Source organism: Schistocerca gregaria, chromosome 2, assembly GCF_023897955.1.
Source record: "Schistocerca gregaria isolate iqSchGreg1 chromosome 2, iqSchGreg1.2, whole genome shotgun sequence".
In the NCBI taxonomy this organism is placed as follows: domain Eukaryota; kingdom Metazoa; phylum Arthropoda; class Insecta; order Orthoptera; family Acrididae; genus Schistocerca; species Schistocerca gregaria.
Window position 1 is genome coordinate 122,675,753 of NC_064921.1, and position 13,460 is coordinate 122,689,212.

The 13,460-nt window shown below is 45.2% G+C and overlaps 1 protein-coding gene across 1 annotated transcript in view; it reads right to left on the reverse strand.

The window, feature by feature from the left end:
• The window catches only part of LOC126336488 (latrophilin Cirl-like), a 254,196-nt gene that overhangs the window by 218,727 nt on the left and 22,009 nt on the right, over positions 1-13,460 (reverse strand). The window lies entirely within an intron of this gene.

The following is a 13,460-nucleotide window of genomic DNA, read 5'->3' on the forward strand; positions in this document are numbered from 1 at the left end:
GAACCCAGGATCTGCTGCTTACATGCCAGACGCTCAATCCATCTTTTTTTTATCTCATTTTGTTCGTTACATGTGCTCGGGGCGAACGTCGTAAGACAACATTTTAAGTTCGTTATTGATCGATTAACTCAATCTTTTTTATTACAGAGACCACGTAACCTTCTGACCGAACACGCTGAGCTACCGTGCCAGCAGTTGAAAGCCTACGAGAAGAAATAAATACTATGACGTTTAATGTGTGTGAAATGTTATGGGACTTAACTGCTAAGGTCATCATTCCCTAAGCTTAGACATTGCTTAACCTAAATTATCCTAATGACAAACACACACACCCATGTCCGCGGGAGAACTCGAACCTCCACCGGGACCAGCCGCACAGTCCATGACTGCAGCGCTTTAGACCGCTTGGCTAATCGCGCGCGGTTTTTTATCGTTTTGCTCTATGTTGGTCGATGAATTTGTTCGTGGCGGACGTCCGATGACGGCCGTTCAGGTTCTTTGTAGATCCGTTCACTCAGTGATCGTTGTGTTTGGTCATTGCGGACGTCTCATGACATCCGATCAAGTTCGTTGTTAGTCCACGCTATCAGTTTTTTTTTTTTTTTTTTTTTTTTTATTACAGAGGCCAACCAGCTCTCCGACCGAACACGCTGAACTACCGTGCCGGCTATTTTTTTTGTTCGCTTTTGTTCGTTGCATCTGCTCGTGGTGGACGACATAAGACATCCGTTTAAGTTCGTTATTGACCCATTAACTCAGTTTTTTTATTACAGAGGGCACCTAACCCTCTGACCGAACACGCTGAGATACCGTGCCGGCAATCTTGTTCTGTTCGCTTTTGTTCGTTGCATCTGCGTCGTAAGACATCCGTTTAAGTTCGTTGAGGATCGATAAACTCAGTTTTTTATTACAGAAGGCACGTAACCCTCTGACCGAACACGCTGAGCTACCGTACCGGCGCACAGAGGATAGTGCGCCTGCAGGGACTTATCCTCTGCACGCTCCCCGTGAGCCCCATATTCCCAACATGTCCACACCATTACATCCGTAGTGCGCCTAATAGATGTTTGCCCATCATACTCATTACTCGTGACAGATTAATCTACTAAGTCCCGTACGAGTTCGGGCATACCGTGTGCATTCGCACCAGAAGGTCAATGGCCGGGAAGCCATATGTTAACTATAAATGACGGTAGTATGTGTTCCCGAAAGAACAGTAACCGCTGATGACCATGCAGCTTTGCTAGAAACGAAATGATACTTAAATGGACACCCTAGCTGCCAACAGGCGTTGATGTACTTCATTGGGGAAATGTTGAAAATGTGTGCCCCAACAGGGACTCGAACCCAGGATGTCCTGCTTACGCGGTTGGGGCTCACATTTTCAACATGTCCCCAATGAAGTACAACAACGCCTGTTTGCAGCTAGGGCGTCTATTTAATTATCATTTCGTTTCTAGCAAAGCTGCATGGTCATCAACTGTTACCGTTCTTTCAGGAATTTATAGATAAATGCGAGTGACGTTCCATAAGTAATACAACACACATTTCCTTTCTCGGTCAACTTCGATTCAGAAAACGCTGAATTTTTTGTGGGGCACTGTGACATATACCATCTTCAGCCACTGTAGTTCCGTGAAGATACAATACATGGCGGCGCTATACGTAGCCTTCAAAATGGCGTCTGTAATGGAGGTGAATTCCAAAAGTAGAGAGCTGTTATTGAATTTCTTTTGGCGGAAAATCAGAACATCAGCGATGTTGATATGCGCCTGCAGAATGTCTACGGAGATCTAACGGTGAACAAAAGCACGACGAGTCGTTGGGCGATGTGTCTGTCATCATCGCAACAAGGTCCCACAGACGTGTCCTATCTCCCGTGTGCCGGCCAGCCGCACACAGCCGTGGCTACCTGCAGTGTTGGAACGTGCGGACACTCTCATTCCAGGTGATCGACGGATCAGAATCAAACTCCTCGCTGCTCAGCTGGGAGTCTCTCTTGACAGTGGTGCCACACTTGTCCATCAGCTGGAGCAGTCAGGGGTCGGTGCCTGCTGAGTTCCTCGCCGTCTTACAGAGAACAACAAAGAGGTACGAAAGAGCATCTGTGAGGAATTACTTGCCCGTTATAAGGCTGATCGTGATAAGTTTATGTTGTAAGGTGTCAGGCAAATCCAACACCTTCCGTGAAAACCCTGTCATGATAAGCAAATCCAGTAGTATGTCACATACCTCAAAATAAATCGTGACATTAAATTAACCAAAGTAATACAAGTAACGAGTGAGCAAATGGAATACCACAGACTAACACGAGAATGCCTAAATGCATGTCATACCTTCCCACCGTGAGACAGACGCAGTTCCGAGGGGAGAAACGAGAACAGAAGCCGAGAGCAGAACCGTGTTAAGCTAGAAGGCCCTACGATAAGGGACGGACTGGACACCCACATCGTCAGCTAACCATTAGGACGACACCACCCGCAAGTTTTAGCGTGAGACTTTTTCGCGTCTCTGTTACGTTAGGACCACCCCCAGCCCATGTTAAAAGATAGAGCCCTCCAGAAGAACAGTATAGATCTTACGATAACGCTAAAAGGACCACACCAGCTGCAGATTTTAGTGTGAGACTTTTTAGCGTCTCTGTTACGTTGCAAACTTTAAAAACATTGCCCCACCACGAAAACTATAACGTTTCTCATTGGATAGACAGAATTCCTGTACGTGGAGCTTATGGTTAACATTGAGACCCTCATTGGTCAGATGAAAACACAGACAGATAGTTTTTTTTAAACCAACTTCGGTAAATGGAGTAAGGAGAAGTTAGGGGGAGTTGCTTCCGAGACGGCGAGGTGAGCGGAGCTGCGCCGGCCGCCTCCCCTGACGAACACCAACAAGGTAGTGAACGCACTCGATGCCGCATAACAGCGCATAAGGCTTCACTCAGAACTGCAGAAATCTCATCTGTTACACCCCCTTTTTGCGTAATACTAGTGTCGATCGTCAATTAAAGCTCATGGTGTTCACACATTTGCCACTTGAAGCAAGAATCTGAAACGCGATGATTTTTCTGTTATATAGTTATTGAGAAGCCAGATGAGCCACTGTAGTTTACGACAAGTTAGATAAGTAATTAAAGATAATTGAGGGTCACTGTAGACCATTTTGATAGTTTTCTCTTTTGTGAAACTTAATTTTAACCTAGATTATAGATGTGATATGGCATAGGTCATCCTTTGATCCATTGTAGAACTTGGAAACCCATTCAGGGAACGCAGTTGTTTTTTACCATCCTCTATTAAAACACTTCCTTTTATCAATAGTGCAATTTATAAACAATGTTTTGTGAGTACAACAAAATTTGCAATGGTAAACTTAACTGCTTTCTCGACTTTATTTTACCAGCTAACTAAAAATAGGAAAGCCTTGAACCCCTTCCACTAAATTTAGTTAGTATTAAGATTCTTTTACAGGGAGTGCAGTGGAGCTGACGCTGAGATAATTAAGTATTTGGTTATATCATCGCTAGTCTCACTGAACTCTTCTGAATTCTACATGTCATGTGTGGTCTGGCGTCTCCTTACCAGCAACAGGTCCCAGGTTCAAACTAGTCAATTCCCTAAAAAACACGCTCAGAGCGTCGTTGCGCGAAAGTGGTAGGGAGACACGATATAGAACGAACCGACACCACCATGAATGTTAGAATGTCACTAGTGATGAAACATGGGCTCATCACTTGGAACCAGGAAACAAAACGGCAAGCCGTGGAGTGACACCACACCACCTCTCCTGCGAAGAGAAAGTTCAAATCTCCACCCTCAGCCAACAAAGTCATAGCAACGGTCTTCTGTGACTCTGGAGGAGTTATTTTGTTTGATGACTTCCCTCATGGTGCAACAATCAGTTCTGAAGCGCACTGTGCTGCCCTACGGAAATTGAAGAATTGACTGTAGCGTGTTGTCACCAGAAAAATGAAAACGCACTGACAGTGCAAGGTCTCACTCAAGTCTGCGCCCCGAGAGGAGTTCACAAGACCCTAGAACTGCGATAACACTCCTTCCGACTCCCATATGTTTGACCCAACGAAGGAAGCACTCCGCGGGAAGCAGTTCGTGGATGATGAGGAGGTTATCGAGGCAGCAAGACGTTGGCTCTGTCGTCGACCAGTAGTGGTACCATGCGAGCAAACCCCCCCACCCCCTCCCCAGGAAGGTGCCGTAAGGCTATCGCAATGAGCGGAGATTATGTTAAAAAAAATACCGTTTTGTAACCAGTATTTTATTTTTTAAATATTTTTTAAAAAGGTGTAATATAAAAATGATAGTAATAGAGATGGCGCTTGTTGCCATTTACGTCACATAAAGAGGTTAGCTGCATAGAAATTTAAGCAGCAAGCTCAGTTTAACTGTTATGTGTAATGTTAATGTGGTACCATGTGCGATTTTATGGACGATGACTTGGATATAATTGGTATGTAAATTAGATGTGTACAAGCTAATGCATTTGTGATCTGGTTTTAATTTATACTTTAATGGCTTATTCTCATTATGTTCTTTTATTCATATAGCACTGAAGATAGTAGCTGCAATCGATCGGCAATAAACAGAATATAATCTTACTACAGTTGCTGTCCTTCCTCATATCATGAATTTCATTAATACGGTCGTGCAGCAAGCTTTTCCTAATGGAAACAAAGCTGAAAAGTAATACAAACTGTAAACAATAAAAGCCTTGTAACATTTCCTTGGAATAGTACCGAGATTAGTTTCACATCTACTTAGTATATTACGTTCTTTTGCCGCAACGGAGTCGTACACATGAGTGGAGTCAATTTAAAAATTAAAACAAAAATCAACGTATCAGTTCAAGGATAGGCTCTCTTGTGAAAAAAATTATGATGTGCAAAACCCTGTTGCACTCGTTTTTAAAACGGAGATGTAATTTTTTTTATTTTTTTGCGCAAAGTAGGGATAATATAAAAAGTAGATTGGCAATAGAAAGAAAAGCGTTTATGAAGAAGAGAGGTTTGTTAACATCGAATATAGATTTAAATGAATGGGGGGCTCTATATGGTTCCCAAGTTGTGCAGCGACCGTAAACCATAAAATTACCAAATAAGCAGCAACCAGTCGCAAGATCATGTTTTCTTTATTTAATTTTGCATATCGATTTCAACTGATTAACAGCCATTAACGGTGCTTTCAACGTCCATTTTCCCTGAGTAATAACACTGTCTTAAACAGATTTCAAACATAGAGATTTAAATGTTACAAAGTATTTGTATGGAAGTGAAACACGGACGACAAACATTTTAGACAAGATGAGAAGTTTTTGAAATCTCGTCTACAGAAGAATGGTGAAGATTAGGTGAGTATATCATGTAAGTGATGAAGAGTTATTGAGCAGATATGGACACAACAGAAATGTGAAGCGCAACTTGACTAGAAGAAGGGATCGTTTAGTAAAGTACATTCTCAGACATCAGGGGCTCCCTGGAGGGAAGTGTGGGAAGTCAAAATCGTAGAGGGACACAAAAAATAAGCCGATTCAGAAGAACATAGGTTGCGGTGGTATTCAGAGATGAAGATGCTTGCACAGAATAGAGCGGCAAGGAGAGCGGCATCAAACCAGTCTTTGGACTCAAGACCACAACAACAACGCACACGTCACGTTTTTCACTACTGTAGGAGTGAGGCTGAGATCATTTTTGTGCATGTCTGTGTCCTTAATGGACTGATCAGTGCATGTCGGACCTCCTTCTCCCGGCCTAGTGCAGCAACTCGACATGCCATGGACTCAACAAGACGCTGGAAGTCCACTGCAGAAGTGTTGGGCCTTGCTGCCTCAACAGCCATCCATAATTCCGAAAGTGTTTCCAGTATATAATTTTGGGCATGTATTGACCTATCGATTATGTCCCACAAATATTCATTGGGATTCATGTCGGGCATACTGTATGGCCAAATCGTTCACTTGAACTGTCCACAATGTTCTTCAAACGAATGTTGTTGTGGTCTTCAGTCCTGAGACTGGTTTGAAGCAGTTCTCCATGCTACTCTATACGACTTTTACCCTCCATGCTGCCCTTCAGTACTAAATTGGTGATCCCTTGATGCCTCAGAACATGTCCTACCAACCGATCCCTTCTTCTAGGCAAGTTTTGCCACAAACTCCTCTTCTCCCCAATTCTGTTCAATACCACCTCATTAGATATGTGATCTACCCATCTAATCTTCAGCATTATTCTGTAGCATCACATTTCGAAACCTTCTATTCTCTTCTTGTCTAAACTATTCATCGTCCATGTTTCACTTCCATACATGGCTGCACTCTATACAAATACTTTCAGAAATGACTTCCTGACACTTAAATCAATACTCGATGTTAACAAATATCTCTTCTTCAGAAACGCTTTCGTTGCCATTGCCAGTCTACATTTTATATCCTCTCTACTTCGACCATCATCAGTTATTTAGCTCCCCAAATAGCAAAACTCCTTTACTACTTTAAGTGTCTCATTTCCTAATCTAATTCCCTCAGCATCACCCGACTTAATTCGACTACATTCCATTATCCTCGTTTTGCTTTTGTTGATGTTCATCTTATACGCTCCTTTCAAGAGACTGTCCATTCCGTTCAACTGCTCTTCCCGGTCCTTTTCTGTCTCTGACAGAATCACAATGTCATCGCCGAACCTCAAAGTTTTTATTTCTTCTCCATGGATTATAGTACGTACTCCGAATTTTTCTCTCGTTTCCTTTACTGCTTGCTCAATATACAGATTGAATAGCATCGGGGAGAGGCTACAACCCTGTCTCACTCCCTTCCTAACCACTGCTTCCCTTTCATGCCCCTCTACTCTTACAACTGCCATCTGCTTTCTGTACAAATTGTAAATAGCCTTTCTCTCCTTGTATTTTACCACTGCCGCCTTCAGAATTTGAAAGAGAGTATTCCAGTCAACATTGTCAAAAGCTTTCTCTAAGTCTACAAAAGCTAGAAACGTAGGTTTGCCTTTCCTTAATCTTTCTTCTAAGATAAGTCGTAGGTTCAGTAATCTACATCTACATCTACATGACTACTCTGCAATTCACATTTAAGTGCTTGGCAGAGGGTTCATCGAACCACAATCATACTATGTCTCTACCACTCCACTCCCTAACAGCGCGCGGGAAAAACGAACACCTAAACCTTTCTGTTCGAGCTCTCTGATTTCTCGTATTTTATTTTGATGATCATTCCTACCTATGTAGGTTGGGCTCAACAAAATATTTTCGCATTCGGAAGAGAAAGTTGGTGACTGAAATTTCGTAAAAAGATCTCGCCGCGACGAAAAACGTCTTTGCTGTAATGACTTCCATCCCAATTCGCGTATCATATGTGCCACACTCTCTCCCCTATTACGTGATAATACAAAACGAGCTGCCATTTTTGCACCCTTTCGATGTCCTCCGTCAATCCCACCTGGTAAGGATCCCACAACGCGCAGCAATATTCTAACAGAGGACGAAGGAGTGTTGTGTAAGCTGTCTCTTTAGTGGACTTGTTGCAACTTCGAAGTGTCCTGCCAATGAAACGCAACCTTTGGCTCGCCTTCCCCACAATATTATCTATGTGGTCTTTCCAACTGAAGTTGTTCGTCATTTTGACACTCAGGTACTTAGTTGAATTGATAGCCTTGAGAATTGTACTATTTATCGAGTAATCGAATTCCAACTGATTTCTTTTCGAACTCATGTGGAGCACCTCACACTTTTCGTTATTTAGCGTCAACTGCCACCTGTCACACCATACAGCAATCTTTTCTAAATCGCTTTGCAACTGATACTGGTCTTCGGATGACCTTACTAGACGGTAAATTATAGCATCATCTGCGAACAACCTAAGAGGACTGCTCAGATTGTCACCCAGGTCATTTATATGTATCGGGAACAGCAGAGGTCCCAGGACGCTTCCCTGGGGAACACCTGATATCACTTCAGTTTTACTCGATGATTTGCCGTCTATTACTACGACCTGCGACCTTCCTGACAGGAAATCACGAATCCAGTCGCACAACTGAGTCGAGACCCCATAGGCCCGCAGCTTCATTAGAAGTCGCTTGTGAGGAACGGTGTCAAAAGCTTTCCGGAAATCTAGAAATACGGAATTAACTTGTGATCCCCTGTCGATAGCGGCCATTACTTCGTGCGAATAAAGAGCTAGCTGCGTTGCACAAGAGCGATGTTTTCTGAAACCATGCTGATTACGTATCAATAGATCGTTTCCTTCGAGGTGATTCATAATGTTTGAATACAGTATACGCTCCAAAACCCTACTGCAAACCGACGTCAATGATATAGGTCTGTAGTTAGATGGATTACTCCTACTACCCATCTTAAACACTGGTGCGACCTGCGCAATTTTCCAATCTGTAGGTACAGATCTATCGGTGAGCGAGTGGTTGTATATGAGTGCTAAGTAGGGAGCTATAGTATCAGCGTAATCTGAAAGGAACCTAATCGGTATACAATCTGGACCTGAAGACTTGCCCGTATCAAGCGATTTGAGTTGCTTCGCAACCCCTAAGGTATCTACTTTTAAGAAACTCATGCTAGCAGCTGGTCGTGTTTCAAATTCTGGAATATTCCATTCGTCTTCCTTGGTGAAGGAATTTCGGAAAACTGCGTTCAATAACTCCGATTCAGCGGCACAGTCGTTGGTAACAGTACCATCGGCACTGCGCAGCGAAGGTATTGACTGCGTCTTGCCGCTTGTGTAATTTACATACGACCAGAATTTCTTCGGATTTTCTACCACATTTCGAGACAATGTTTCGTTGTGGAACCTATTAAAGGCATCTCGCATTGAAGTCCGTGCCAAATTTCGCGCGTCTGTAAATTTTAGCCAATCTTCGGGATTTCGCGTTCTTCTGAACTTCGCATGCTTTTTCCGTTGCCTCTGCAACAGCGTTCGGATGTGTTTTGTGTACCTCGGGGGATCCGTTCCATCTCTTACCAATTTATGAGGTATGAATCTCTCAATTGCTGTTGCTACTACATCTTTGAATTTGATCCACATCTCGTCTACATTTGCATAGTCAGTTCGGAAGGAATGGAGATTGTCTCTTAGGAAGGCTTCTAGTGACACTTTATCCGCTTTTTTAAATAAAATTATTTTGCGTTTGTTTCTGGTGGGTTTGGAAGAAACGGTATTGAGCCTAGCTACAACGACCTTGTGGTCACTAATCTCTGTATCAGTCATGATGCTCTCTATCAGCTCTGGATTGTTTGTGGCTAAGAGGTCAAGTATGTTTTCGCAACCATTTACAATTCGCGTGGGTTCGTGGACTAACTGCTCCAAATAATTTTCGGAGAAAGCATATACACTCCTGGAAATGGAAAAATGAACACATTGACACCGGTGTGTCAGACCCACCATACTTGCTCCGGACACTGCGAGAGGGCTGTAAAAGCAATGATCACACGCACGGCACAGCGGACACACCAGGAACCGCGGTGTTGGCCGTCGAATGGCGCTAGCTGCGCAGCATTTGTACACCGCCGCCGTCAGTGTCAGCCAGTTTGCCGTGGCATACGGAGCTCCATCGCAGTCTTTAACACTGGTAGCATGCCGCGACAGCGTGGACGTGAACCGTATGTGCAGTTGACGGACTTTGAGCGAGGGCGTGTAGTGGGCATGCGGGAGGCCGGGTGGACGTACCGCCGAATTGCTCAACACGTGGGGCGTGAGGTCTCCACAGTACATCGATGTTGTCGCCAGTGGTCGGCGGAAGGTGCACGTGCCCGTCGACCTGGGACCGGACCGCAGCGACGCACGGATGCACGCCAAGACCGTAGGATCCTACGCAGTGCCGTAGGGGACCGCACCGCCACTTCCCAGCAAATTAGGGACACTGTTGCTCCTGGGGTATCGGCGAGGGCCATTCGCAACCGTCTCCATGAAGCTGGGCTACGGTCCCGCACACCGTTAGGCCGTCTTCCGCTCACGCCCCAACATCGTGCAGCCCGCCCCCAGTGGTGTCGCGACAGGCGTGAATGGAGGGACGAATGGAGACGTGTCGTCTTCAGCGATGAGAGTCGCTTCTGCCTTGGTGCCAATGATGGTCGTATGCGTGTTTGGCGCCGTGCAGGTGAGCGCCACAATCAGGACTGCATATGACTGAGGCACACAGGGCCAACACCCGGCATCATGGTGTGGGGAGCGATCTCCTACAATGGCCGTACACCTCTGGTGATCGTCGAGGGGACACTGAATAGTGCACGGTACATCCAAACCGTCATCGAACCCATCGTTCTACCATTCCTAGACCGGCAAGGGAACTTGCTGTTCCAACAGGACAATGCACGTCCGCATGTATCCCGTGCCACCCAACGTGCTCTAGAAGGTGTAAGTCAACTACCCTGGCCAGCAAGATCTCCGGATCCGTCCCCCATTGTGCATGTTTGGGACTGGATGAAGCGTCGTCTCACGCGGTCTGCACGTCCAGCACGCACGCTGGTCCAACTGAGGCCCTAGGTGGAAATGGCATGGCAAGCCGTTCCACAGGACTACATCCAGCATCTCTACGATCGTCTCCATGGGAGAATAGCAGCCTGCATTGCTGCGAAAGGTGGATATACACTGTACTAGTGCCGACATTGTGCATGCTCTGTTGCCTGTGTCTATGTGCCTGTGGTTCCGTCAGTGTGATCATGTGATGTATCTGACCCCAGGAATGTATCAATAAAGTTTCCCCTTTCTGGGGCAATGAATTCACGGTGTTCTTATTTCAATTTCCAGGAGTGTAGGACAATCTCGGAAGATGTTTTCTGCCTACCACCGGTTATGAACAAGTATTTTGGCCAACATATCGAGGGAAGGTTGAAGTCCCCACCAACTATAACCGTATGGGTTGGGTATTTATTTGTTACGAGACTCAAATTTTCTCTGAACTGTTCCGCAACTATATCATCAGAGTCTGGGGGTCGGTAGAAGGAGCCAATTATTAACTTAGTTCGGCTGTTAAGTGTAACCTCCACCCATACCAATTCGCACAGAGTATCTACTTCTACTTCACTACAAGATAAACGACTACTGACAGACACAAACACTCCGCCACCAATTCTGCCTAATCTATCTTTCCTGAACACCGTCTGAGACTTCGTAAAAATTTCTGCAGAACTTATTTCAGGCTTTAGCCAGCTTTCTGTACCTATAACGATTTCAGCTTCTGTGCTTTCTATTAGTGCTTGAAGCTCAGGGAGTTTCCCAGCACAAATACAACAATTTACAACAACAATTCCGACTGTTCCTTGATCCAAGCACGTCCTGTATTTACCATGCACCCTTTGAGATTGCAGCCCACCCCGTACTTTTCTGAGGCCTTCTAACCTAAAAAACCGCCCAGCCCACGCCACACAGCCTCCGCTACCCGTGTAGCCGCCAGCTGAGTGTAGTGAACTCCTGATCTATTCAGCGGAACCCGAAACCCCACCACACTATGGCGGAAGTCAAGGAATCTGCAGCCAACACGGTCGCAAAACCGTCTGAGCCTCTGATTCAGACCCTCCACCCGGTTCTGCACCAAAGGTCCGCAGTCGGTTCTGTCGACGATGCTGCAGATGGTGAGCTCTGCCTTAATCTCGTAAGCAAGACCGGCAGCCTTCACCAAATCAGATAGCCGCTGGAATTCAGAGAGAATTTCCTCAGATCCAAAGCGACACATGTCATTAGTGCCGACATGTGCCACCACCTGCAGCTGGCTGCACCCTGTGCTCTTCATGGCATCCGGAAGGACCCTTTCCACATCAGGAATGACTCCTCCCGGAATGTACACAGAGTGCACACTGGATTTCTTCCCCTCCTTAGCCGCCATATCCCTAAGGGGCCCCATTGCGCGCCTAACATTGGAGCTCCAAACTACCAATAAGCCGACCCTCTGCGATTGCCCGGACCTTGAAGGCTGAGAATGATCCTCTGAAACAGGGCAGACAACTGCATCTGACTCAGCCAGAGACAGTGCCTGAAACCTGTTTGTCAGACGCACCGGGGAGGCTTTTTGATCAGCCTCCGGGGACGTCTTTCGCTGCCTGCCACGCCTTGGAACGACCCCAACCCCAATGCGGGCAGCAACCGGGGCAACCACAGCCGCAGACCGGTCTGGGGACAGACGGGACGAGGTTGACATCCCCGTGATACCCAAGTCCGGCTCCCCACAGTGGTGCCCATTGGCAACAGCCTCAAGCTGCGCGATCGGAGTCAGCGCCCCTTGCAGCTGTGAGCGAAGGGATGCCAGCTCAGCCCTCATCCGAACACAGCAATCGCAGGCCCTGTCCATTCTAATCGATGTTGAACAACAGTTACTGAAACACGAGTCTGTGCCTAGATAACGCAAGCGAAACAAGCAAAGAATATATTAACTAACCTGTACAAATGCCTAACGACTGCGCTACAATCTGCCTGAAATTACGATTATAGTAACTAAAACTCGAAATTACACCTCCTATACGAAACTCACACGCAATTTAAGTAAGAATCTACGAAGTGAACACTAAAGCGCGATGCTACAACTCTCAAATACTAAAATACGCCCGAAATTTATGAATTAAACAATGAAAGTACAAAAAACACGCAAAGAAATTAAGAATTAAACAATGTAACAAACAAGTAAGCTAGGGGTAAACGACTTGCTGCTGCAGCTGCTTATCCAACGGCGGTAGGGAGCACACTAACTCGTTCCAACTCGTTCCAACATTTTTAGGGAATCCAAACTGATCTTCTTCTATCAGTTTTTCCATTCGTCTGTAAAGAATTCGCGTTAGTATTTTGCATCCGTGAATTATTAAACTGATAGTTCGATAATTTTCACATCTGTAAACACCAGCTTTCCTTGAGATTGGAATTATAATATTCTTCTTGAAGTCTGAGGAAATTTCGCTTGTCTCATACATCTTGCTCACCAGATGGTAGAGTTTTGTCTGGACTGGCTCTCCCAAGACTGTCAGCAGTTCTAATGGAATGTTCTCTACTCCCGGGGTCTTGTTTCGACTCAGGTCTTTCAGTGCTCTGTCAAACTCTTCACGCAGTATCATATCTCCCATTTCATCTTCATCTACCTCCTCTTCCATTTCCATTGTATTGTCCTCAAGAATCTCGCCCCTGTACAGACCCTCTATATACTCCTTCCACCTTTCTGCTTTCTCTTCTTTGCTTAGAACTGGATTTCCATCTGAGCTCTGGATATTCATACAAGTGGTTCTCTTTTCTCCAAAGGTCTCTTTAATTTTCCTGTAGGCAGTATCTGTCTTACCCCTCATGAGATAAGCCTCTACATCCTTACATTTGTCATCTAGCCATCCCTGCTTAGCCGTTTTGCACTTCCTGTCGATCTCATTTTTAAGACGTTTGTATTCCTTTTTGCCTGCTTCACTTGCTGCATTTTTATATTTTCTCCTTTCATCAATTAAATTCAGTATCTCTTC